Source organism: Antechinus flavipes, chromosome 2 (genome assembly GCF_016432865.1).
Source record: "Antechinus flavipes isolate AdamAnt ecotype Samford, QLD, Australia chromosome 2, AdamAnt_v2, whole genome shotgun sequence".
NCBI lineage: Eukaryota > Metazoa > Chordata > Mammalia > Dasyuromorphia > Dasyuridae > Antechinus > Antechinus flavipes.
The window spans coordinates 76,530,198-76,556,822 of NC_067399.1; the positions used below are offsets into that span (position 1 = coordinate 76,530,198).

Consider the following 26,625-nt stretch of genomic DNA (forward strand, 5'->3'; position numbering starts at 1 on the left):
GTCATGAGAAGTGAGTAGGTTGAGAAACTGAGTAATTGGAGTGTTTGAGTTGCCCAAGTATCCAGGGGAAGAGAGAAAAACTGCAATTCAGGAACTGAACTCATTGTGGAAGGAAGGAGGGGTAGCCTGAAGATCTATAGACAATAGCCTCAAAGATTTTGATTGAATGGGAGATATGAATTGTATAAATCTCAAAGGAGGAAAGGTTCTTGAGAGGTGGAGATAAGGCAACTGGAAGTATCAATAGGGAAAAAAAGAAGTATTCCAACTTCTTCACCTCAACCAGTTATTTAAGAGAAAGGAATGAAGATGCAGTCAGTATTAGAAAGGGTACCTGGCACATAGTAGGTGTTATGACTTTATTTGTTATTCTCACCAGGTCCCAGGAATTTAATTTCTATCCCTTTGCAGAGATTCTAAAATCTATTTATCATGTCCCAATCCTCTGCTGATTGCCAATTTTGTGACTTTAACTGCTTGGATATTCAGTAGTTATTTTAAAATCAGTTTAAGTCCAAAATAGAACTCATTATCTTTCTCCCTAAAGCTTCCTCACTCCTAACTTTCTTATTATTGTGAAACGTAACATTATCCTCCCAGTTTATTAGTTCAAAGCTCACGTTATTGTTACTTCTTCACTATCTCTTACCACCATAATCCATCTATTGATTTTATCTTTGCAACATCTCTCAAATATTGCCTTTTCTCTCCTTTGAGACTACTACCATCCTGATGTAGCCCTTATCATCTCATTCTTGAACTATTAAAATAGCCTGATGATGGGGATAGTGGGTGGTCTGTCTATCTCAACTTTATCCCCATTCCAATTCATCCTTCTTTAAGCTACCAATGTGATTTTCTGAAAGCACAGGTCTGATCTTATCACACATATATCCCACCCTCATTCAATCAGCTCCTTTCTCTCCTCATCATCTCCAGGATCAAATACAAATGCTTCGTTTGGTGTTCAAAGTCTTTTACAACCTGCTGCTTCCTATCTGTTTAGTCTTCTTATACCTTACTCCCTAATATGTTCTCTTCTATTTAGTAACACTGGTCTCCTGCCTCCTCTGTGAAAAAATGCACTATATCTGTCAGATCGGAGCATTTTCTTTGGTTGTCTACCATTCTTGGAGTGTTCTTCCTCCTCATTTCTGCCTACTGACTTCCCTGGCTCCTTTAAGTCTCAACTAAAATTCCTTCTCCTACAAGAAGCCTTTTCTAAGCCCTCTTAATTCTAGGGTTTCCCCAATTTTAATTATTTCCTATTTCTTCTGCAGGCAACATGTTTGTGCATGTTTGTTTCCTTGACTCTCCCTTTAGTTCATAATCTCCTGGATCATAGCAACTATTATATTTTTTGCCTCTTTTTTTGTATCCCCAGTGCTTAGCACAATGCCTGGCACATGGTGGGAATTTAAGTGTTTATTGACTAACTGCTAAGTTATATAAATTGGGGATATAAAAATAAAAGATAATCTATCCTTTCAAAGAATTGAAAACAAATGAGATAGATAACATGAAGATAACTATGTACAATAGACAGATACTTCCTTAGAAGTGTGTGTATATTGCAAATGATGATATTATCTCCTGCTAATGAGCAGAGTAAGGTTGTAAACAGAGAGTTGGAAGGGAAATTGGTAGCATCACATTCAAAAGCATGTTAATTGTTTGAGTTACAGCTAGAAGAAAATATCATCAGAAGGGTCTGAATCCTTACCTCACCTTTTTGGTTTTTTTGTCTTGTTTTATTTTGTTTACTGAAGCCAAAAGACAATTATAATGTTAAGTAAATTGGAAATCAGACTATATGAGGATCATAAAGAACTGGGGCTTTTAGCCTGTAGAAAAGCTTCATCCGATAGCTTAATGGAGATTATTTGGCTGATTTAGTTTCCACTGGTTACCTTAACTGAAGATTGATTATAGACATGAAAGATAACATACCTTCCTGATTTGGGAAATGGAAAGGCTTCCTGGAAGAAGGAAAATTGAAGCTGTACTCTTAAGGATGAATAGAAAAAAAGAGAATGGCATTTGAAGCAGAGGGAATATGAGCAATGGCACAGATTGAAAAGTATTTTGTTGTACACAGGCAACAAAAAAGCATTCCAGTTTGGCTAGAATTGTGTACATGAAAAGGAATAGGATGGGCTGAGACTAAAAAGTTTTGGAAGAATGGAATTGTGGAGAGCTTTGAATGCTGAGATGGGAAGCTTGGATTTTATCCCACAGACAGTAAGGAATTGCTGAAGGGTTTGAGCACAGGAATGATAAGATCATTTATGTACACAAGTTAGATTAATAAAGACAGACAGTTGCAGTTTGGAAGGGCAGAAAGACCTAGCATTTGGAAGTCTAGTGGTCTGGCTATTTTTATCTCTTGGAATCACTTTGGTTGATCACTTTAATATTTAAATTACATATTATTGTTTCTGGGGGAGTTGACAAATTCCTTAAAGTGCCCACATCACCCTAGATTCCTTGGTCTGAGAGGTTTGGGGAACGTCTAAATGACTTTAAACAGAAATCTAATTTTTCCCAACCACAGCATATCGATGTCTAAGGTATCCATGGCTTCCAATCTAAATAAAGCTCAAATGACTTTCTGTACCAGAAATATGGATGCTACCAAAATGAAAGCTTTGCGAGCCAACACTCTTCTCTGTGTTTAGAGTGTCTGATTTGTATTTAGAAGGATGTTGATAGCAGTGTTGAAAATAGACTAAGATGAGATATGAAGGTCCTATATAAAACTTCTCTGTCTTTTTGTGTCTCTCTTTGTGTGTATTTCTATTTATGCATTGTATACAGCTGGTAAATTTGGAGAAAAAGCTGTTTGAGGGAAAGATGATTGGGATCATCTCATCAGTAGTTCATTTTTCTCTCGGAGTATACACATGTCTGCTTGTGTGTGTAGAAATGTACTACTATAGAAATGAGACAAATTATCTTTCCCTTTAAGTCAATTCCTCCTTCAAAATTGTCTATTTTTTTCCAAAGGTACTTACTATTATCTAAAAATATGAATTTGTAATCTGAATTATTTTTCATGCTTCCATCTCCTCCATCATCACCTTTTCAACTAATCAACTCTCAAATCTTATTGATTGTACAATATCTCCCTTATGGATAAAGGCATATCCTTCCTCCTTCCCAATTTCAGGTTCTCATCATATCCTCTCTTCTCTACAATAGCCAGCTGGTTTCTCTGCCTGTAATTTCACTCCTTTTCAATCAATCTTCTGCTCGAATGCCAAAATAATCTTTTTTGAGACACAGATTTGACCACGTCATTTCCAAGCCAAAAGGTTTTCAGGAGCTCGTTGTTGTCCCTGAGATAAAATTAAAAGCTCTTCATCCAAACATTCATGCCTCTTTTCCACCTGGATCCAAGTTATTTTTTGAATCTTATTTTCTATTACACTTTTTTAAAAATACTATGTTCTAATCAAATAGTACTTCTGGATAGGTAATGCAATGGATAGAACACTGGATTTGAAATCAGAAGATTCAAAATCAAATTAGCCTGAGATATTTACTAGCTCTGTCACCCTGGATAAGTCACTTAAATTATTTGCCTCAGTTTCCTCATGTATAAAATGGGAAATAATAGTAGTTTATTACTTTCTGTGGTTGTTGGGAGGATAAAATAAGATTATGTGTTTGTAAGTAACTTTGTAAACTTTAAAGTATGCCAATTATTATGATTCTTATTATTATTTCTACAAATTCAACATCCTTTCTCCTGTTCATTTGGTAAGCTAGTACCTTCCATGCCTATGAATACTTTCCTTCTTCATCTCTGCCTATCCAATTCATTATCTTTCTTCAAGATTTCATTCACATATCACCTTCTTAATCAAATCTTTTCTAATACCATCATTAAAAAAAACTCAATTTAATTTTATTTTCAAATTCTGATTCCCACCCCTTCTTCACCCATTAAGAAATCAAGAAAAACAAAGTCCATTACAAATATGTGTAGATAAGTAAAATAAATTCCCTAATTAACTATCTTCTCTCTCTCTCTCTCTCTCTCTCTCTCTCTCTCTCTCTCTCTCTCTCTCTTCTCTCTCTCTCTCTCTCTCTCTCTCTCTCTCTCTCTCTCTCTCTCTCTCTCTCTCTCTCTCTCTCTCTATATATATATATATATATATATATATATATATACACATACATATATATATATGTAGGCAACATATAATATGTATCTCTCTATATATCTATGTATATATGTATATCTATTACTATATAGCTCTATCTGTCTATCTATAGGTCTCCATCAGCTCTCCCTCTGGAGATGATAGCATATTTCATCATGAGTCCTTTGGAACTGTGGTTAGTTAATGTGTTGATCAGAGTTCCTAAGTCTTTCAAATGTATTTAATACCCCCCCTAATTTCTCTAAAAACTATGAAACATATGAATACAACTAAAAGAGAGAGAGGAATGCAGACCATACCTTAGGAGAACCAATTAAAAGAACTAGGCATTTTTAAGTATTTGAATAATCATATCTAGGTGGGATAGGATGGTTTTGCTTAGGCACATTAGAAGTAGGAATAGTGGTGGAAGGTGGAGTCATAGGAAGGTATTACTGAGAAACTTCTCAATAATTAGAGCTTTCCAGAAATAGATGGACTGCTTTAGGGACCATGAGTTGGATGTGTCCAAATGAAAATTGGATGGTCATGTCAGTCAGGGATCTCAGAGAAGGGAGTTATACTTCAGAGACAAGTTTGTCTAGTGCTGATATTCTGTGTTTCTCATATTAGAAGTGTGATATGATAGAAAGCAGGGGACCAGGAGCCAAGAGACCAAGGTTCAGATGCAATCTCTGTCCTTAACTAGTTTTGTGGGCTTAGGCAAATAATTTTTCTTCCTTTAGCAGCTGTCTTCATCTATAAATGAGGAAGTTAAGATTTGTAACAGCTAACAAAGCACCATTTTTATAAGGAAAATGATTTGCAAATCTAAAAGTATTGTAGCTATAGGGATAGTAATTTGTACTGTTTGGCCATTTATGGATAACGCCTCAAACTCTAAGACTTTCTTTATTCTTCTCTCACATTTCCTTATGGCACTCGATAGCTCAAGGTTATCAAAATTCATATTCTTAAAAATCCTATTGGACCTGAAAGTTTTAAAGACTGGCCCCAATATTAGATCATGTGGCTATTGCCCAAGGACCAGCCTTTCAAAGGAGAGAGACAGTCATTATCAGATTAGTTATTGAGAGATGAATTCTTTTATGTCTTTCATGAAGACTATACACTAAAGTAGGGAGAATCTGTGATCTCTGTTGGCCCATGTGATAAAACCATAGATCCTGGAAGTATAATGATCATACATCCAGTGACTACTTATTATGATATCATATTCAGGGGAAAATGCAAAAAATGCAAAAAAAAATTGCCAAAAAGGCAATATGGTGTTGTAAGGAGTTGCTCTTGTTCTTATATATTGAATCAGAGTCCACCAGTGATCTCTGCTGCTTGTTGTCGTTTTTTTTTGGGGGGGGGAGAATGGTAGTAAATATACTTTTAAGCTGTTGACCTAGATTTGACTCAGCCAGATCAACTTAGTGTGGCCAGGTTTAAAGACAGCATGATTACTTGCAGATCATTTTACAATGGACATTCTTTTTTGTGTATGAATGGAAGGCAGCTAGGTGATACAGCTTATAGCGTTCTGGACTTGGAATCAGGAAAACTTGAATTTAAATTTTGTTTTAGACACTTATAGATCGACACCAAGGTCCGTTCCAACTCTGACATCCTGTAATTCCATAACTTGATAATAGTATCATCTAGATAAGATATTTTATATTCTAAAGTTATTTTCTAAAGTCACTCTTAGGATGGACATTCTATGTTCTATATGTCAGATCTTTTCAATCTCTTACTACTTGTAGCTAGTGAATACATCTACTCAAGCTAAACCAGTGCTAAGAATGATGCACAGACAAAAATAGCTGAGTTTATGACTTATCCTGTTCCTTAAGCAGATGGATGACCAGGGCAAGTCACTATTTTTTCTTGAGCTGAAGCTCAGAGATTCCCTATCTGTAATATGAATATCCTAATTTTTGCTACCAAACTCATATGGTTATGGAAGGGAAATTAACCTTGTAAGCCACAAGATTGCATAAAATGGAAGTTATTTAATCCAATTCAACAGTTATTAAGCCTAGAGAACATTTAACTAGTTACAAGGGAGATATAAAGTTAGGCTATACCTTTATAGAATTCTGAGACACAGGAATATTTCTGTTTCTATCAATCAAACAGCAACCAAGTATTTGTTAAGCATCTGCTATGTCCCAGAAATAATGTTAGGGGTTAGGGATATAAAGAAAAATGAAAAAAAAGTTTCTGTCTTTGAGGATATTACAACCTAGCTAAAGAAGACAATTTATACATATATATATATATATAGATTTATACAAAATATATTCAAGGCAATTTAGTAGGGAGGGCACTACTAGCAGCTGGGAGGAATCAAGAAAAGCTTCATGAAGGTATTTAAGTTTAGGCTTAAAGGAAACTGGGATTTGGGAGACAAAAAGATGGGAAGGAAGCACATTCCTGATATGGGAGGCAAACAGTACAAAAGGCCAGAGATGGAAGGTGGAGGATCATTGATGAAGAAAAGTAATAAGGTCAAGTGTGCATGGAGAAGAGGATCAGGGAAGTAATTTGAAGTCAAATTGTGAAGAGATTTAAGTACTACAAGTAAATTTAATAATTTAATAGTTATAATACATGATACCTAATAAACATGTAAGAGAAATGCTAAACACTTTATGAGATTCCTCTTAGCTCTAATATATTTGTTCCAATTCAGGGGAAAAGATCATAAATTTAGAGTTGAAAAGATGGACTACTAGGTGTCACAGTAGATAGAGCATTGCGCCTGGAGTCAAGAGGACCTGAGTTCAAATTTGGCCTCAGATATTTTACACTTACTAGATATGTGGCCCTGGACAAATCACTTAACTTCTCATGCCTCAATTTCTTTATCTGTAAAATGGGTATAATAATAGCACCTACCTCCCAGGATTGATGGGATCAAATGAGATAATATTTTGTGAAGTCCTTGGCAAGATACTTGACACATAGACATTATATAAACAGTAACTATTATTTGTGGTTAATATGGTCCCAAGCCCTCATTTTATAATGTAAAAATTGAGTTCCAAAGGGAATGACTAACTTACAGATGGCTACATAGATCGAAAATGTCAATACCAAGATTTGAATTCAGGTCCTCAGACTCCAGATCTAATACTCTTTCTACAAACTATCTGGCTTAACAAAATGAATTGTCTTTAGATACAAGTTGGGCTGGATAGCTTAAGAGTTCTCTTCCTGTCCTGAGAGAATCCATGATTCTCACCATCTCCTGTTCCATTGAGACTGTAGCAGGAATAGAACAATCACTTTTGAGCATTGGATGTACACTGAAAAACTTGAGTCCAATAAGAGGAGTATGATGGAGATGGTAAGTGGACTGGAGTAGGTACCACATAAGGAATGGCTGGAGAAATTGAGCATGTTTAGGCTGGAGAAGAGAAAGATTTTATAATAAGCAAATAATAGCTGAACATTGTACAGGGGGGATCAGATTTGTCCTGTTTAGCTCCAGAGGACAGAACTGGAAGTACTGAAGAGAAGTTGTGAAGAGACACATTTCAACAAATTAATCTACAAATATTTATTAAGCACTGATTGTGTGCCAGGCTCTGATCGATCCTACCTGTGCTACCATATCAAACATCTATGATATATTACAAAAAAAACTAATGAATAAAACTTATATTAGAGTCTGATTTCTACAGGAGGCCCTTGTCTAATCTCCTTCTTGTCTGCCTCATAATATTTTCCTCTCCAAGGGATTACCTTTCATTTACATTCATATAATCTTCTAAATACAGTTTTTAACATGCTGTTTGCTCATTAGAATGAGTGCTCTTTGAGGGCAGGGACTGTGTTTTTGCTTTTCTTTATATCCATAATACCTGACATATGTCATTAAGTCACTTCAGTCATGTCTGAATCTCCATGAGGAGAGTGAACCTTTAAGGGTTTTCTTGACAAAGATACTGAAATGGTTTGCCATTTCCGTCTCCACTGAGACAAGCAGGGTTAAGTGATTTGCCCAGGGTCATACTAGCTGTGGCTAGATTTGAACTCAAGTCCTTCTGACTCCAGGCCTGCATCTCTATCCACTGCACCACTTAACTGCCTCTAGAATATATTAAGTATTTAATGAATACTTGCTGACCAATGCTTTGAGGCGTGGTGTGTGATCTTTACCCAGTACTCTCCAAGTGGAGGCTGGATGACCACTTGTTAGGATGTTAAAAAGATTCCTTCTCATGTACAGGTTGGACTCAGTAGACACAGAAGCTAGCATTAAGATTTTGTGATTCTCGTAAATGGGTGAGTGGAATGGATAACATGATGGAGTGAAAGGAACGTGGAATTTGAAGTCCAAAGGTCTGGGTTTAAATCTTTACTCTGCCCCTTATTTGATGCATCCTTGACCTAGGTACCTGGTCTAAGTGTTAATTTTCTTCTATTGAAAAATGAAGGGGTTGAATTAGTGATCTGTTAGATCTCTTCCAATCCTCATGTCCAGGGTTCTACTATTTAGAGATGTGTCCAGGGGAAATATGAGTAGTCAGGTTTAGTTGAAGTATGCAAGGATGGACAATTTGAGATATGTGGAAAAATGGGTTTTAACATTTGATTTTGGAGGGCCTTGAATGTTAGGTTAAAAGACTCTGAAATTTATTTCACTAACCCACAGCAATGACAACAATGAAAGTTCAATTATCATTATGTGTTTTTGCTAGTTGAACCTCAAATTTTTATATATATATCCCCATACCCAGAAGGCTGAGGACAGGTAAGGAGATAAATTTCAAACCCATGGGAACATGATAAGGGATAATATCCCCTAGGATTGGGAGTTAATTTTCTATATGATTCTGGTAAAACTGTCATGTCTTCTTAAGTGGAGACGTAAGGAATCTGAGTCCATTTGAGAGCTTAATGCCTTCCCCTTTAGAGACATGAAGGTAATTTAAGGTCGTTGACTTTGTTCTTTGTTCAAGTAACATGCAAACCATTGTTTGGGATCAGATTGGTCATGCAGAGATCCAGACTGGTTTTAAGTTTAGCTGGAAGGTTCATTTGGGAAGAAGGACATCCTTCTGTGGCTTGAGAATACGTGGCCTCTTGTAAGGGCCACGATAAATGATCCTATGAATGCCAATTTCTTTATCAAGACTGTCTCCAGGTGTGAGCTGATGGCCAGGAAATTGACTGTGAGTGTTCCATTATAAAGTAACTGGATGCCTGTCTGATAAATAGCACGAACGATGTGACGATAGCAAGGCTTGCTGTTCTATTACTGAAATCCAATCTCTTGTATTTATTAATTAGTGTTGCTCTCTTGCCTCCCCTTTCCTCCTCCAGTATATTTCACATGTTAAACCCTTTTCTATCTTAGGTAAAATTAAAAAAAATGTTTAACTCATTAAAAAAAAAAAGGTTGATCCAATTCACTAATGAACAGCTAAGAAGAATTCTTAAGTTCAAAAAATGGCATAGAAAAGTAAGTTTTGGGGAAGATGGAATGTCTGGGAGTACAGTAAAGGGGAAGTAACCCTGGGCTATGAGACTGGAAATTTAGAGTGGAGTCTGAGATTTGTCACTAGTTTTATCTGATTCCTATCCCTCATTTGCTTCCTGTGAAAAGAAAGGGGGTTGGAATACATTATATCCAGGGACCATTCCAGCTTTGACACTTCCAAGGATGATAGTTTATATCTTCTATTCTAAGGGTCTTCTCAGATTTGACATGGGAGTCAGGAAATGAAATGTGTGTGTGAGGAACAAGGAGGTTACTGTTGTGTTTTGGGTTCCATGCCCCGCCTTGCTTCTGCCATTCTTTGATTCTAATTACATAAACTATTTAGAGGATGAAAATGTGACTAAATCTTTGGTACAGGACAAGACCACAAATGTGTGTTCCTGCATGACATCTTTACTGAGTCCTCCAAGTGACTAGTGCCCCCCTGAAATAATTTTGTTTTTATTTGTATGTATATTTTCTCCCATAAAATTAATCCCAACCATGACCATTTTGCATGCATTGCCTCTCTGGGCAATGTTCAGTTAATAATTCATAATGTACTTCAGTATATCAAAGATTCTGATTTTTTCAGGAGGGGCTTTGTTCACAGATCTCAGCCTGACATGCCTAGTAGATAGTTTCATGAGTGGTTTTGGTTAAAAATTATTCATACCTTGGTCCCCAACCATCTGAGGCTGAACTCCACAAATATTTAGGGTGATCCTCAGAGAAAATAGCATTTGAGATTAGAAGACTATGATTAGAATCCAGGATCAGCTTCTAACTAATTTAATGACTACTTCATCTCCCTGAGCCTATTTACCTATTTATAAAATTATGGAATTAGATGAAGTGATTTTAAAGGTCTTTTCTAGCTCAAATATTCTGTGACTTTTATGGAGTTTTGTGGTCATTCCTACTCTTTTAAAGGATCATAGAAAGAATTTCAAGGCCAGCTTGTTTATCCCCAAAATTTTACCTAGGAGCAAATTGAGGCATAGAGATATTAAATGATTTGCATTGGCACCCAGAAGTTGTATAGAGTTTAAACACACGTTCCCACACTGACTCAACAATGTTCTTATTGGAGACTGATTCCTAAGATGAATAAACACAAGTAAAAGATTTAGCATCTGCAAAGAGAAGAACTGCTTTGTTCTTTGACTCTAGTTCAAAATTAGAGATGATGGGTGAAGTTGTGGAGGGATCTTGAGTTATGGATGAATAGACGGGTAGTAGTTCACTTTGGATGGCATTTATCCTTGTAAACTAGGAGATAAGGTCATCTGAGAGAGCAATTGGGAATGAAGAGGTCAGTCTTTCCCACTTTCTGGGGCCTTTTAAAATCCAGGGTTATCTCTACATTTCAAGACATCAGAGGAGAACCTGAAAGAAGACATATAATTTGATTGATAAGTTTTATGGTAACTATTTCTGGGGATGACATATATGAAAAGTGGAACAAAATCATTCAGTCAATAAACATTGCAGTAAGGAAGGAAATAAAGAGGTGACTGAGCTAGGTGCCCTCCTTAAATGGAGGTTTTGGGAGGAGTTCATTGGTCTTCCCTCCAATCATTGGTATAGAGGGAACTGATAAGAAGTGAGTACCAAGACTGGCACCATTTTTTCATGATAATGAGGTTTCAGATGAGGTTTCTGGGGAAATGATGGAGAAGTCAAAATGAGGACATTTTGAGGGGAAATGCAGAAACCTCATCATGAACATGGAGAACCAGAAGAGGACATTCCCATCATACACTCAAAGAATGTATTGTAGTTGGATACTTTGAGTGTGGCACTGAAATCCAGAAAGCAAGGTTTCTATTAGCTTATCTAGAGCTTTATGGGGAGACATGGAGATGAATCCATGGATGGGGATGGCAGTGGAATGAATGTCAATGACAGTGAATCCATGAACCCACTGTAGCATTCCAAATGGAAAGGCCAGCATATAAAATATAATTTATAGAATATAAAGCACTTCCTTCAGGTCATATATTTGGTTAATGGTAAAGTTAGGACTTGAATTCAGCCCTTCTTATTCCTACTTCAGCTCTCCTTTCCTTATATCTATGGTAGTCACCCATATGGCTAAAGCCATATCTATATAATCACAAACAAGTAAACTTAAAGTCATCTCAACTTTGATATGTTTTATAAAATATATTTTTTGCTTTAATTACTTTTTAAATTTTTTAATTTAATTTTCACTTAATAGTATTTCCCCCCAGTTACATATAAAGGCAGTTTTCAACATTCACTTTTAAGATATTTGAATTCAAATTTTTCCCCTTCCTTCCTCTTCTCCCCCCTCCCCAAGATAGCAAGCAATCTGATATAGATTATGCATGTACAATTTAATATGATATATTTAATATATATATGATTATATTAAACACATTTCCACATTGGGCATGCTGTGAAAAAAGAATCAGAACAAAAGAAAAAAGAAAAAAACATGAGAAAGAAAAAACAGCAAAAAAATGAAAACAGTATGCTTTGATCTATATTCAGACTCCACAGTTCTTTCTCTGGATGTGAATAGCATTTTCCAACATGAATCTTTTGGAATTGTCTTGGATCATTGGATTACTAACTTGTTTTGCAAAGTTTTCATTGTATTACTAAGTCTATCATAGTTGATAATCACAAAATGTTGCTGTTATGGTATACAATGTTCTTCTGGGTTTGCCCACTTCACTCATCATCAGTTCATATAACTCTTTCCATGTTTTCCTGAAATCTGCTTGCTCATCATTTCTTTTAATAGTATTCCATTAGATCCACATGTCATAATTTGTTCAGCCATTTCCCCTAGGCATCTATTCAGTTTTCGATTTTTTACCACTACAAAAAGAACTGCTATGATTATTTTTGTACAAGTAGATCCTTTCCCTTTTTTATGATCTCTTTGGAATCTAGACTTAGTAATGTATGATATTTCTGGATCAAAGGGGATATGAATAATTTTATAGCCCTTTGGGAATTGTTTTGGATTACTTTTCAGATCAGTTCACAACTCCACCAACAATGAATTAGTGTTCCAATTTTCTCATATCTTCTTCAACATTTGTCATTTTCTCTTTTTTTTTGTCATATTAACTAATCTTTTACATGTGAGATGGTACCTCAGAATTGTTTTTATTTCTTTAATCAGTATTGATTTAGAGCATTTTAGAGGAGAAGTTTCATCTGAAAACTGAATGTTTATATTCTTTGACCATTTATCAGTTGGGGAATGACTTGTATTTTTTAATTTGATATAGTTTTCATATATATATATATATATATATATATATATATATATATATATATATATATATATATATAATGAAACCTTTATCTAAACCTTCAGTTCTAAAAATTGTTTCCCAGCTTTCTTAATCTTGCTTTGTGCAAAACTTTTGAAATTTAATGTAATCCAAATTATCTATTTTGTATTTCATAATGTTCTCTCTTGTTTGGTTATAAATTCTTCTCTTCTCCATAGATCTGACAGGTAAACTATTCCTTGCTCTCCAAATTTGCTCATGGCATCACCTTTTATGTCTAAATCATGTACCCATTTTGACCTTATTTTGGCATGTGGTATGAGATATTAATCTATGCTTAGTATCTGCCATAATATTTTCATGTTTCATGTTTTCCCAGAAGTTTTTGTGAAGTACTTGTTCCAGAAGTTGGAGTTTTGGGGTTTGTCAAACAGTAGATTACTGTTGTCACTGACTATTGTGTCTTGTGTATCTAACATATTCCACTGATCTACTACTCTTATTTCTTAGCCAGTACCAAATGGTCTTGATGTCTGCTGCTTTATAAGACAGTTTTAGATTTGGTATACCTTCCTTTGCATTTTTTTCATTAATATCTTTGATATTCCTGACTTTTTGTTCTTCCCCTAGATGAATTTTTGTCTTCTCTTTTCTATAGGTAAAAGTTACAGATGAGCTTCAAACCAATGAAATCACAGGTCCTTAACATATCATAGTTCTCTGCACTTTAATCATATTCCCTTATTACACTGTGAGTTACATAGAATTAGGGACACTGTCTTATTATTGCATAGATTATATCATTCCATAGAATATCACCTCCTTGAGTGTGGGGTCTGATTTTTAAAATATGTGTCTGTCTCCCATACCTATTATAGTTCCTTGCAGATGTCTTTACTTGTCCATATCTTTAAAATGCTTTTGGGGGTTTCTTGTGATTTCATTGACCTGCTGATTTTATAGATGAGGAAACTGAGACAATCAGGATTAAGCAACTTACTCAGGCTTACATAGCCTAGTAAATAACTAAAGTACATTTCGAACTCAGGCCTGTCACTATATCTACTGTCCCATCAGGTGTCTTGCACATAGTAATCATCTTAAGTTTGTTGAGTTGATTAAATTACCTAAGTTCTGTATCTATCTCAGTTAAAAGCACAGTACTCTATAAACCATAAATATTTAAAGTTTTATAAAGGAATGAATGAATGCAAAAAAAAAATTAAAGATAAGATTTGAATCCAGATCCTCTAACTTCCAAAGCCATTAATCTACACTGTGCTGCCTCTTTAAGTGAAACTTTTTTTAATAAAATATAAATAAAGTAATAGAATGATGAGCCTGTTTTCCATTAAAAAAAGTGTTGTAACTCTCAAAAAAGTTCTTCAATATGATACCAGAGTTTTGTTTCTTTCCCCCTCCAAATATTATAAACAATGAAGAGAAACACCCGCAATCTTAGTGCCAAGACTCCCCAGAGTATCTTAATCTACTCCTGAGTTTCAAAAATATATTGTTTTAACATTCACATTAAAACGAGCAGCAGAAGAACAGGAGTGATTTCCTCCAGAGGATTCTGCTTATCCATTGTTTTAACTCCATGGGCTCAGAGCCAGGCCTACGCTCCCTCCCTGCTGAATGGGGCTGGGAGATTCCAGCCCAGCCTGTGGTTTTCAGCCTGAAGAAGCTGTAAATTTTATAATTCTGTGCCCCGCAGTCAGAACAGCTAAGGGTTGCGTCTGAAGTCAGGTGGCTCGTGTGTGAAAGGGAGACATTAACCAGCTCTCCTGAGGGCCTGGAAACATTTACAGGGCTGTCTGCCAGCTGTAGACTTGGGAGCAAATGCCAGTGGGCTGGACATTCTCTGGCTTGCATCCAGTTAAGTAGACAGAGTCCCTGGAGCTCTTTCTGGATGTGTCTGCTGAATAACTCAGTTGCAATATTCCACATTTAGAGTGAGACTGTTCAGAAATGGTTTTGTTGGGATACGTTTCAAAATGTATTAGTAGGAAGTTCTGTTCTTACATGCAGTTCTTCTTGATGGGGGAAGATGGATTTTCTTGAATTAATTCTGCAAATAAATCAGGATCATAGGATTTAGAGCTGGAGGTGTCTTTAGAATGTCCAAATACATCATTATACAGATAGGGAAACTGAGACTCAGGAAAGTGAACCTGGCCAAGGTCATGCAGGTGACCAGAAACTAATGAAGTTCCAACTTCAAATCTATGTCAAGTGGCCATGGGACAATAGTGACAAGGCTCATGAATATTGTTCTCAGCAATATCCAAATGTTGTATCCTATATCAGTCAATCAACATTTAATTCAGAACCTACTGTGTACTGAGTTACATACTGTGGATAAAAAGATAAAAGTTCCTACAATCTTGCTAGGAAGAAAAATGTGTGTGTATGTATATATATATATATATATATACACATATATATGTATATACATATATATATAAATATATGTATGTATGTATTTGTATAGACTAGGAAAATGCATTATATATGTGAATATATGCTAGAAAAACATGTGTATGTATATATATTTTGTTATTATTCAGTCAAGTGTGACTAGTTGTGACCCCATGAACCATGGGATTTTCTTGATAAAGATAGTGGAGTTGTTTTGCCATTTCCTTTTCCAGTAGATTAGGACAAACAGATTAAATGACCTACTTAAGATCACATAGCTAATAAATATCTAAGGTCTTTCTGACTCCAGACCAAGTGCTTTCTCCACTGAGTATGTATGTACATATATGCATTTATACATACATGCACATCAATATATGTGCATACACAAATATACACATAAATGAACAATGTGCATGTACATTGTACAATGTCCATACATATATATATATATGAACATACATAGAGACACATAGGTGTGAATATATAATATATGATACATATATACAATAGAATTTAGGGGGAAGACACTAGTCTTTGGGGTAGAGATAAGGAAAAGCTGCATGCAGAAAGTGGCAGTTGAGATGAACCTTAAAGGTTCTCTCAGGAGCAGAGAAGGACACTCCAGGCATTGGAGACAAAGCCAGCGATATAGGAAATAAAGTGCTGTATATGAAGAAGAGTACCAGGAGGGTTGGAGCCTGTTCTTAGAACTGTTGTCATTATAATAACAGCTCACATTTTCATCATGCTTTTGGTTTAAGTATCAATCTGCTGGTGATAACCCCATAGTATCCCATTTGAAAGATAGAGAAATGGAGATTTGGAGAAATTAACTGATTTGCTCACAGTGACATAATTCACAGGATTTAAAACCTAGGGCTTCTGAGAATTAGTCTGGTACTCTTTCCATCATACCACTTTGCTTAAGTTATTTTAAATGTTCTAACATGCTTTCACATGTTGCTTTAAATGCTCCCACATTCAGCTGTTTCCTCTCAACTCTGACACATTTTGTGCAACATAGGATCAGTGGGATCGGTTTCATTGTGTCTCCAAAGACAGTAAGAAACATATTTTTCCTGGAAGCTTTGTCATCTCATCTAGCATTATCCATAATAAACATAAAGTCTAATAGGAAGACAGTTGCAATGAATGTATCAATCTTTTACCCAGGATTAAATGAGAGAAATTGTAGGAAGAATCTGACAGAATCTTCAATCCAAGTCAGCATCTGCTTCAGTGGTCAGTATAAAAATGGACACAAGGGAGAATGGTAAACCCATATTACTAGAAAATGAAACTCAGTTTGGGTAAAGGAAGAGACCAAGGATTTGAAAACTACTCAGAGGACTTAACCCTATATACCATAAGGACTGTCCTCCAGAAGAAAGAAAGAAGAGGTTCTGGTTATGGCAAGCAGTAAAGAAAATCACATAAAATGAAATTGACTATGGCTTCACAGAGAGGGAGTGACTAGGGGATCATTGATGTGTGACCATCATAAGGCTCATGAAAATTGCTCTCATGAGTAACCCATCTGTACCCTGCATTGATCAGTCAACATTTATTCAGCAACTACTGTGGGCTGGGCAAGGGGTCACATGCTAGGGATAAAAAGATAAAAATCCAACATTCCCTTGCCTTCTTAGGGTTAAGGGGGAAAATGTGTGTATATATCCAAACATATAGTATATATATATATATATATATATATATATATATATATATATATATATATATATATACTTTGTTGTTGTTCAGTCATGTCCAATTCTTTGTGACCCCATGGACCATACAGTAAGACTTAATTTTATATATGTAGTCACATCATCAACAACATAGAAAAGATGCCAAAATCACTATCAAGTTAGAAGGGGAAATAAGGATAAGAATACAACTGCATACAGCTACAACAGTTTTCACCTGGCTTCTTCAAGTGAACCATCCATGCCAAAAATAGGAAATGGAAAAAGACAATTATACTGAGGGACTTGGGATGGATGGATGGGTTGGAGGGCAGCCAAGTTGAGCGGTGGATAGAATAGCAGGTTTGCAGTTAGGAAAATGTGATCCTACTGCTGTGTGACTTTAAGTCACTTAACTTCCATATGTGTGTTTCCTCATCTGTAAAATGGGGATGATAATAATACATATCCCAGGATCATTGTAATGATTAAATAAATTAAATAAATAAAAAATTAAATAAAAGAATAATTGTAGAGTATTTAACACTATGCTTGTCCCATAGTAAACACTATATAAATGTTAGCTGTTTTATTATTATTATTATTATTTGGAGCTAGCCAACTCAGGTCTAAATGCTACTTCAGACATGTTAATTGTATATATTTTTTCATTTTACATTATGTATTTATCCTTATTTGCATACACATATATAGTGGACAGTTCTAGACCTGAAATTCAGATCTGGTTCAAATCTCTTTTTTTTTTAATTAAATTTTTTTATTTAATAATTACATTATATTTACACTCATTTCTGTTCCGATTTTTTTTCCCCTCCCTCCCTCCACCCCCTCCCCTAGATGGCAAGCAGTCCTTTATATGTTGGATATGTTGCAGTATATCCTAGATACAATATATGTTTGCAGAACCGAACAGTTCTCTTGTTGCGTAGGGAGAATTGGATTCAGAAGGTATAAATTGGTTCAAATCTCAATCTGAAACGTATTACCTGGTAGGCACAAATAGGTAGGATATAATCTGTGACTTAGTTTCCACATCTGTACATTAATGTTGTTATAAGTCTCTTTTTAAAAAAAAATAACTTTTTATTGCTAGAACTCATGCCAGGGTAATTTTTTACAGCATTATCCCTTGCATTCACTTCTGTTCCGATTTTTCCCCTCCCTCCCTCCACTCCCTCCCCAGATGGCAAGCAGTCCTTTACATGTTGAATAGGTTACAGTATATCCTGGATACAATGTATGTGTGCAGAACCGAACAGTTTTCTTTTTGCACAGAGAGAATTGAATTCAGAAGGTATAAATAATCCGGGAAGAAAAACAAAAATGCAAGCAGTTTATATTCATCTCCCAGTGTTGTTTCTTTGGGTGTAGCTAATTGTATAATTAATACCTTCACCTCTAAGAGCCTTGGTTTCTTTGCCTGCAACGTGGGGAATCATGCTTGTACCATCTACTTTACAAGATTGCTGTGAGGAAAGCACTTTTCCAATCATAGAGTGACAGAAAATCATTGATTTTTATGGTTAATATCATTGGTGTTTCTTGCAAAAGTTGAACTGATATAAAACCATTTACGGAAGGCTAAAAGAGCCCAGAAACCATCTCATCCAGAAGATAGAAGAAAGCTGGGCAGTGTCCAGATGGAAGAGGGATTCCTGATAGATGGCCTAACACTTGAGAAAAATTTTAACTTATGAAAATTCCTGTAGTCCAGCCTACGACATATAGTTGGATAACCAGTTTGTTATATTTATGCTTAGATATACACATATGTATATATGTGAATGTTAAAATAGATCTATATACATGTATGTGCAGATTATAGGATTTAGAGCATGTAGAAACTTTGAGGGTCAGCTCCCTTCAGGGGAGAAAACTGTAACTGAGAGGGAAAGGTGACCTTCGAAAGTAGCAGAAGCAGCACTTGAACCTAGGTCATCTACTCTTTCACCACTGCACAGTGATATCTTTGTCCCTTTTATATTCCAGCTCTCAAGTCTTAGAGACAAGACTATTGAGTAGTACTGTTAAGTTAGTAGTGCACTAGAAATTTGGGGGTAAATATTAGTGAATAAACAGTCACTTATTGACTGCACATTAGAAAGTGACCTGTCAGGGTGTTCTTGGTAAGCTTAAGAGGCCAGTTAAACATATTGCTCAATCCCCAGATCCATGAATTCTACCTGAGGGACTTGTAGTGGGAGGAGACAAAGGAGCGAGTTTAAATTCTACCTCCTTCTGAAAAGAGAGGGTTGACACCTATGAAAGAAAACCAAAAAGGGAAATGGAAAAGCATGAAGTGGGGCAAGCTGGGTAAAGAATAAAAAAAAAAAAAAAGGAACAAACAGATCAAAAATGATTGAGGCAGATCACTTACATTTGGTTGGAAGATGAGGATTAATTTATCATTTTCTAAGTTAGATTTACTAAGAATAAAACTTATTTTAGATATATGTTCTCTAACTTAAGAGTGTGTGCACCTTGAGAACAAAAAATATCTCAGTTTTTTTTTTGGGGGGGGGTTGTTGCCAGGATTTAAGATAGTGTTGGGCACATAATAATAATAATAATCCCTTATTATTGTTCCTTCATTTCAGACTCTGAAATGTCTGACTCTTCATGAGTTGGTATGGGGTTTTCTTAATAAAAATACCATTTCCTTCTCGAATGGATTAAGTCAAAAAGAGATTAATTGACTTGCTGAGGATCACACAGCTCGTAAGTGTCTTGAGACTAGATTTGAATTTAGATCTTCCTGACTCCACTTCATCCACTGAGCCACCTAGCTGCCACCAAGGCAAACAGAGATTAAGTGATTTACTCATGATCACACAGCTAGAGTGTGAGGCCAGATTTGAATTCAGACCTTCCTGACTCCCCACTCAGTGCTCTACCCACTGAGCCACCTAGTTGCTTCATAGGAAGCATTTTTAAAATGCTTTTTCATTCATTTATTAGGAGAGACTGTGTGAAAAGAATGTTAACTTGGATGTAGGTTTGGATATTTACTAGTTTAACTGAAATTTACTAGTTTTACTTCTCAGTTTCCTCTTCTGTAAAATGGGAACAGTAATTCCTAAGCACTATGTGGATACCACTTTTTATTATTATGCCCAAGACAGTTGAATAGGGACAAGAAATTGTAAAGCCCATAGAAAAAAAGGAGACATAGAGTAGAGATCTGTGAGTCAGCTCAAGATTTAAAGACAGAAGAATACTACTTTAAACTCTTGCATTAGTAGTTGGTGCAGTGGATTGAAAGCCAGACATACAATCAAGAAAACTCATCTTCCTGAGTTCATATCTGGCCTGAGAAACTCACATTCAGGACCCTGGACAAGTCACTTAACCCTGTTTGCCTCAGTTTTCTCATCTGTAAAATGACCTAGAGAAGAAAACAGCAAATCATTCTAGTATCTTTATCAAGGAAACCTCAAATGAGGTCATGGAGAATCTGACAAGACTGAAATGGTTAAATAACTCTTGTAGGGTTTAGGAGGCAAAGTTTCAGTAGATGATGGTCCAGTCTTATAGACCAAGAAGTTGTAGAATTACTTTTGACACTCTTGAACAGTTTACTTTGTAAATTGAAAAGTACCCTAGAAACATGAGTGGCTGTTATTTAAATATCATTCTCTTTTGATATTTTCTATTTTATTCATCCAATTTTTTACATTGTTTTTGAACTGTAGTTGATAGTTAAGTAGCTACTTCATTGATAGTTTTTTTTTTTTGAAAGAAGAATTGTTTTAATTATATATATGGAAAGAGAATATATGTTTCTTGAGGGAAGGACTTTTAATTTTATCATATCTCCTATGCTTAGCTCATAAAACTTTGCAGTTAATAAATGTTTGTTTAATTGGTTCAGTGATGATCATGGACCTCAATTTTCTCCTCTAAGATTAGACTAGCTCATGCTTAGACTGATAATAATACTTCACATTTATATGTTTACAATTATATGTTACAACTTCAAGGTTCTGTTAATACAGTTCTTTGACTTCCATGTTTTAGTATATGGCCTTTATAAGTTGCTGTGGCTAAAAAGATGTTCAACTCGGATGTCCAATCTTCTATCAAAAGTCTCTTTCTCAGTGCTTAGCTAGAAAGTTACTCAAATTACAGATGATATCCTTTTGGTTGCTGGGAGCTTTCATGGAGTCGTATAACCTACTAAAGTGCCCCAACAGCCTTTGGGAGGCCACAGTAAAAGAAGACATAAGGGACCAAGTTCTTAGAGTTACAATTATGTCTGTACTTCAAAGATCTGTGGTTTCCTTATGGAAAGGGGCCTCTCTCTACCTATACAAATCATTGCTTTTAATAGATTCCCACCTTAAAAAGTCCTCTTTGGTTATTAACCCTCTGATGATGAGTCTATCCATGTTTGATCCATAGATAACAGACATAATTTACAAATCCTGGCGAAATGTCTCTCCTAAATAACTGAGAATCATAGAGTAGTGCTGAAAGGGATTTCAGGGGAAACCAAGGCAACAAAAACCCAGGGAGGTTATTCCTGTCAAAGTTATAAGTACTAAAAATCCGAGGGAGGACTTGAATCCAAGGCCTCTGATTCTGGAATCAGTGACTGCAATACATAGGACCTAGGAAAAAAATGTTTTAATTGAAAGAAAAAAGATTAGATGTTAAATGGTTTCTCTACAAATGCATTCTAGTGAGCCCAAGATGCACAGTCTCTCACCTTGCATCTACCAGGATCATGGTCCCACCATGAGGATTCTGATGCCTGGGTTTCCCATGAACCCTTTGTGGGGGAAGGAGCTGTAACTATGCTGTCCTAGATCTGTTGATATTGATAATCTTCTACTACCCCTGCCCTTTCCTCATTGAATGATTGGGGGAAATCCATGAATTTTGTCTATTTCCTAGCAGAAAGACTATGGTTTTCTGAACTACCTTCCCCAGCTGTATCATAGTGCATAATGAAGGTGTTTAATAAATGTTTGTTGAGAAACTGATTGAATACATGTGCAAGACTTTATAATTCATAATTGAGATAAAAAAATTATACATTTCGTAGCAGAAGTATGGTGAAACTTCCACTGATATTAAGGTTAGACTAAAGTAAGAGAGATTGGAGCCAGGGATACCAGCTAAGATGTTACAATTCAATGAGATGTGATGAACTAGCGTGGTGGCAGTGAATGGAGATAAGAGGATGAGTATGATAGATGTTTTAGAGGCTGGACTGAAAAGGTTTGAGAACTAAATATAGAACTGTTTCTTCTCTACTCTACATGTTTTTAATAATACAGCCTAAAGTCATTTTAGATTTTTTTGTCTGTATTGTCACCCCTTTGGCCTCTCCATGTTAAGGCTGAGTCATTAAGAGTCTAATTCTCACAAATCATCCCTATTTCCCCTTCCTTTGTCAATGGATAGAATGGTTCAAATCAGGCAGAAGAAGTAGGGCTGTGATTCTGTAATACGGTACAGGCTTGTTGAGCCCTTCCTACCCCCCTTTCTTCTCCTCAGCTTGATTGTAATTCCTGTAAGTCAGCCCTGTTGGTCGGAGGGGGGGAAGGAAAAGGTTGGGGCTTACCCTGGATTTGTCTACAGCTGAATTTATCATACATCTTCAATTTATAAGGGAAATGAAGTGACATGTTAACTCCCATAACGAATATGCTGTGAATGTAATACTTCTGTGGAAATTCATGTTCAATTATATGTAAAGTCTCTGAAATGCCTGTTTTTACTTAATAGAGCATTAAAACAGTCACCAAAACATGGCGAAAATCCTAAATATGGAAAGTATAATGTTTATTCAAAATGTATGAAATGTTATCTTAACCCAAACAGATGGCTTGGTTAGGATGTCTGCATGATTTGGTTGCAGTAATGGGCTCTGGGGGAAAAAAAAAAAGAAAGGAAAGAAAAAAAAAGCTCTGAGAAGGGGCACAGATAGTTAGCTGAGACATTAGAGCTCTGATTGAAAAGGTTTCCATTTCTGACCATGGTATTTGGGGTTTTAGTGGAGTCATCCATAGAAAACATACTCTCATCTGTAGAATGAATGAAAGAAAGAATGAATGAATGAATGAATAAGCATTTATGAAATGCTTGCTGTGTTCTGGGTACTTTGCAAGTAGAGAAAAAGCTATTTCTCTGGTATGGTAAGAAGTCAGGTGTCATGAGATTTAGAAGTGAATCTTTTTAAAATTATTATAGCTTTTTATTTACAAGATATATGCATGGGTAATTTTTCAGCATTGACAATTGCAAAACCCTTTGTTCCAATTTTTCCTTTCGTTCCCCTCCCTTCCCCCCCCGCCCCATATGGTAGGTGACCAATACATGTTAAATATGTTAAAATATAAGTTAAATACAAGAGATGTATACATGTCCATACAGTTATTTTGTTGTACAAAAAGACTCGGACTTTGAAATAGTGTACAATTAACCTGTGAAGGAAATCAAAAATGTAGGAGGACAAAAATGGAGGGATTGGGAATTCTATGTAGTGGTTCATAGTCATCTCCCAGAGTTCTTTCGCTGGGTGTAACTGGTTCAATTCATTACTGCTCCATTGGAACTGATTTGGTTCATCTCATTGTTGAAGAGGGTCATATCCATCAGAACTGATCATCATATAGTATTGTTGTTGAAGTATATAATGATCTCCTGGTCCTGCTCATTTCACTCAGCATCAATTCATGTAAGTCTCTCTAAGCATAAAGTGACTCTTAAAAGATTAACAAGCCCATCTCCATTTCAGCTCTATCTTTACAGAAAAAGAAACATAGTAAAAGAGCTGGGACCCAAACTCTGGTTTTCACATTGCCAAGGAGAGTTCTACTTCCACCCCACCATCTTACCATTTCATCTTTATTTTGATAATGATAATAGCTAGAATATATCTAGTTAATACTTTAAGTTTGCAAAATCCTTTTCAAATATTGTCTAATTTTATCTTCACTGAAGTTTCTGTGTTCTCTGTTGGTGTTAAGTTCCCTTCAATGGGATCACAAGCTTTTTCATCCCATCCTATTCTTGTTTTTGCCTTCCCATAAATCCACCAAGAACATCAGGATTCTGTATTCACTATACTGGAGGCCTTTCTCTGGTTATTTGAATATTCTTTGAATATAGTACTCAGATGGTCCATGGGATGACTGAAGCATTCATTTCCTTTTAGTATCAGGATTGAGAGGATACTGACATCATTTCCATTCTTCTGTCAGACTAGAAACAATTGCATTTGGCATCTATTATTTAGCAATCATATCTAAAGAAAATAGGAAGCCACTAGCTGATGTGATTCTTCCTTGCATCTCCCAGGCCCTGTCTTTACCTATTCCACTCACAAATAGCATTTGAGATGTTTTCTATTGTTTCTTTCAGTATCAGCTTTACTCAATATGGCCACACTTCTTTCCCATTCTCATGTCCATGAATATCAATGATAACATCATAAGATTATAGGCTTAGAAACTTAGAGATCATTTAGACCAATCTCCTAAGCTAAACCAGCTTGGATAAGATGGCATGATTTCCTCAGTCTTAACAATTGGTAAGGAAAAGTGTTGGTATTAGATCACTAGCCCTTGGATTCCATCATACTACTCTAAATAAGAGTATTCTCTTACTATTCTAAATACTCTCATACTAAATATTCTCATACTATTCTAAATAAGAAATAATTTCCTCTTCATAGAGTTCACAGTCCAGTAGTAGGAGAAAATACATATAAAAGTAACATGATTAGTACATTAGTTGGTTGATTGATTATTATCCATTCTTGAAGAGGACCAAAATTACATCACTATGTTAGAATCAAGTTACAATATGTCCAACTGTAATCATACCAATACGAGCTAGAAATGCTTTACCACAGGTCAAGTGGAAATAGTCTTGTGAATATTTGGAGGGGATTCTTTAAATTTGCATATCTCATATTTCTTTTGAGTTACTTTAATTCCTCTTTGCTCATAGAGAACAACACCTTCTGTGATGAGAGTATGCTATCCTTGGCAATCCTGTGCCAATCTCCCATGTCATGCAATTAATTCCAGAATTCTTGAGACCTTGAGATTGTCCTTGTATTTCTTTTTCTGAACATTATGTGAGTGTATTAGTAAGGCATAAACAAAAAAAATATGTTTGGAACTGATGAGGTTGGGGAAGAGTCTTTGAATTGAATTTCAGAGCATGTAAGACTTCAAAAGATAAAAAAGAGTATGGATGTGGGAAGCTTTAAAGTTTATTTATAGTAGTCAAGGAGTAATGTAGTGCCTAGAGTTATATTCTTAGAATGGGCACCACAACCTTCTTTAATGGGGGACAGACAGGTGCCCTATGACTTAGACAAGACCAAAACTTAAAGGAAGGAAAGTGCCTACAAGAAGCCAAGAATGGTGGGAAGAATCCTGAATTTGGAGAAGACTTTGAATTAAATATAGCTCTGCTACCTATTTTCTATGTGATCTTTGGTATGATCTTATATTTAAAAGAAGGGGTTAGACTCTTCCATGAGATCCCTTCCAATTCAGAATCCTATTAATCTATAATTGTCCTGCTCTCTTTTGCCCAGCTGGATCCCATCTAGGGCACTGTATTCAATTCTGGGCACTCTGTTTTTAAGAAGACATTGACAAGTTAGACCATTACCCTGAATTGGTTAGCCAGGTTGGTGGGGACACTAGTGTTATTCTATACAAGAACCATTTGAAGGAACTAGAGATGTTTTTTTTTTTTGTTTTTTTTTTTTTTTTTGGGGGGGGGGGGGACAGGGAAGGGAGAGAATCATAATTGTGGTATTTAAAAAACTGTTATGGGGAAATGGGATTAGACTCGCTTTGCTTAGCCCTAGGAGGTAGAACTATAAGTTAATGTCTTGCGGGAGTTGCAGAAAGGTGATTTTGACACAATTATGAGTTGTGCAATAATGGAAAGGGCTGCCTCAGGAACTAGTAATTTCCCCTCATTGGAGTTGTTCAGGTAAAGACTAGAAGAGAAACATTGTCAGAAATGTCATAGAGACAATTTATTTAGCAAGCAGAAGGACTAAATGATCTCTTAGGGATTCTATGATTTCTATTTTTCTAATCAAAACCATCCTTACCTCCTTGGTACACATTCATCCTCAGCTCTAGTGATTGGTCCTTGAATGAGTTCCCTGTTCAAAAACTCCTAAGAGGAGAAAACAGCAAGTTCTGTTCAGATTTGAATCTGAACAATGTTGGAGTAGTAAAAGAGGAAAAGGAGAGACAGAAGATACTGTTATATAAGCAATGTCAATTGAATTTGTCTTAGGTTTTCTCACCTTTTCTCAATATAGCCTCTGAGCTGAACCAAATGCATTACCTATTTCTCTATCCCCTGCCATCCTTTTTTTCCCCCATTAAATCCCTCACATACTAGGTTTTAGGACACAAGTTATTAGAAAAGATATATTGTTTAATACTTTAGGATTCTCAAGTTACTGATCAGACACTTGCCTTAGGGTTGCGATTATTCAGTTAGTTAACTAACTAGCGCCTGGCACCTATGAGGGACTTTATAAATATTTGTTGATTAATTGATTGATTGAACTAGCAAGC

General features: G+C 35.8%; 1 protein-coding gene across 1 annotated transcript in view; it reads left to right on the forward strand.

Annotated features, from left to right (window-relative positions):
* The window catches only part of ADAMTS18 (ADAM metallopeptidase with thrombospondin type 1 motif 18), a 129,915-nt gene that overhangs the window by 72,782 nt on the left and 30,508 nt on the right, over positions 1-26,625 (forward strand). The window lies entirely within an intron of this gene.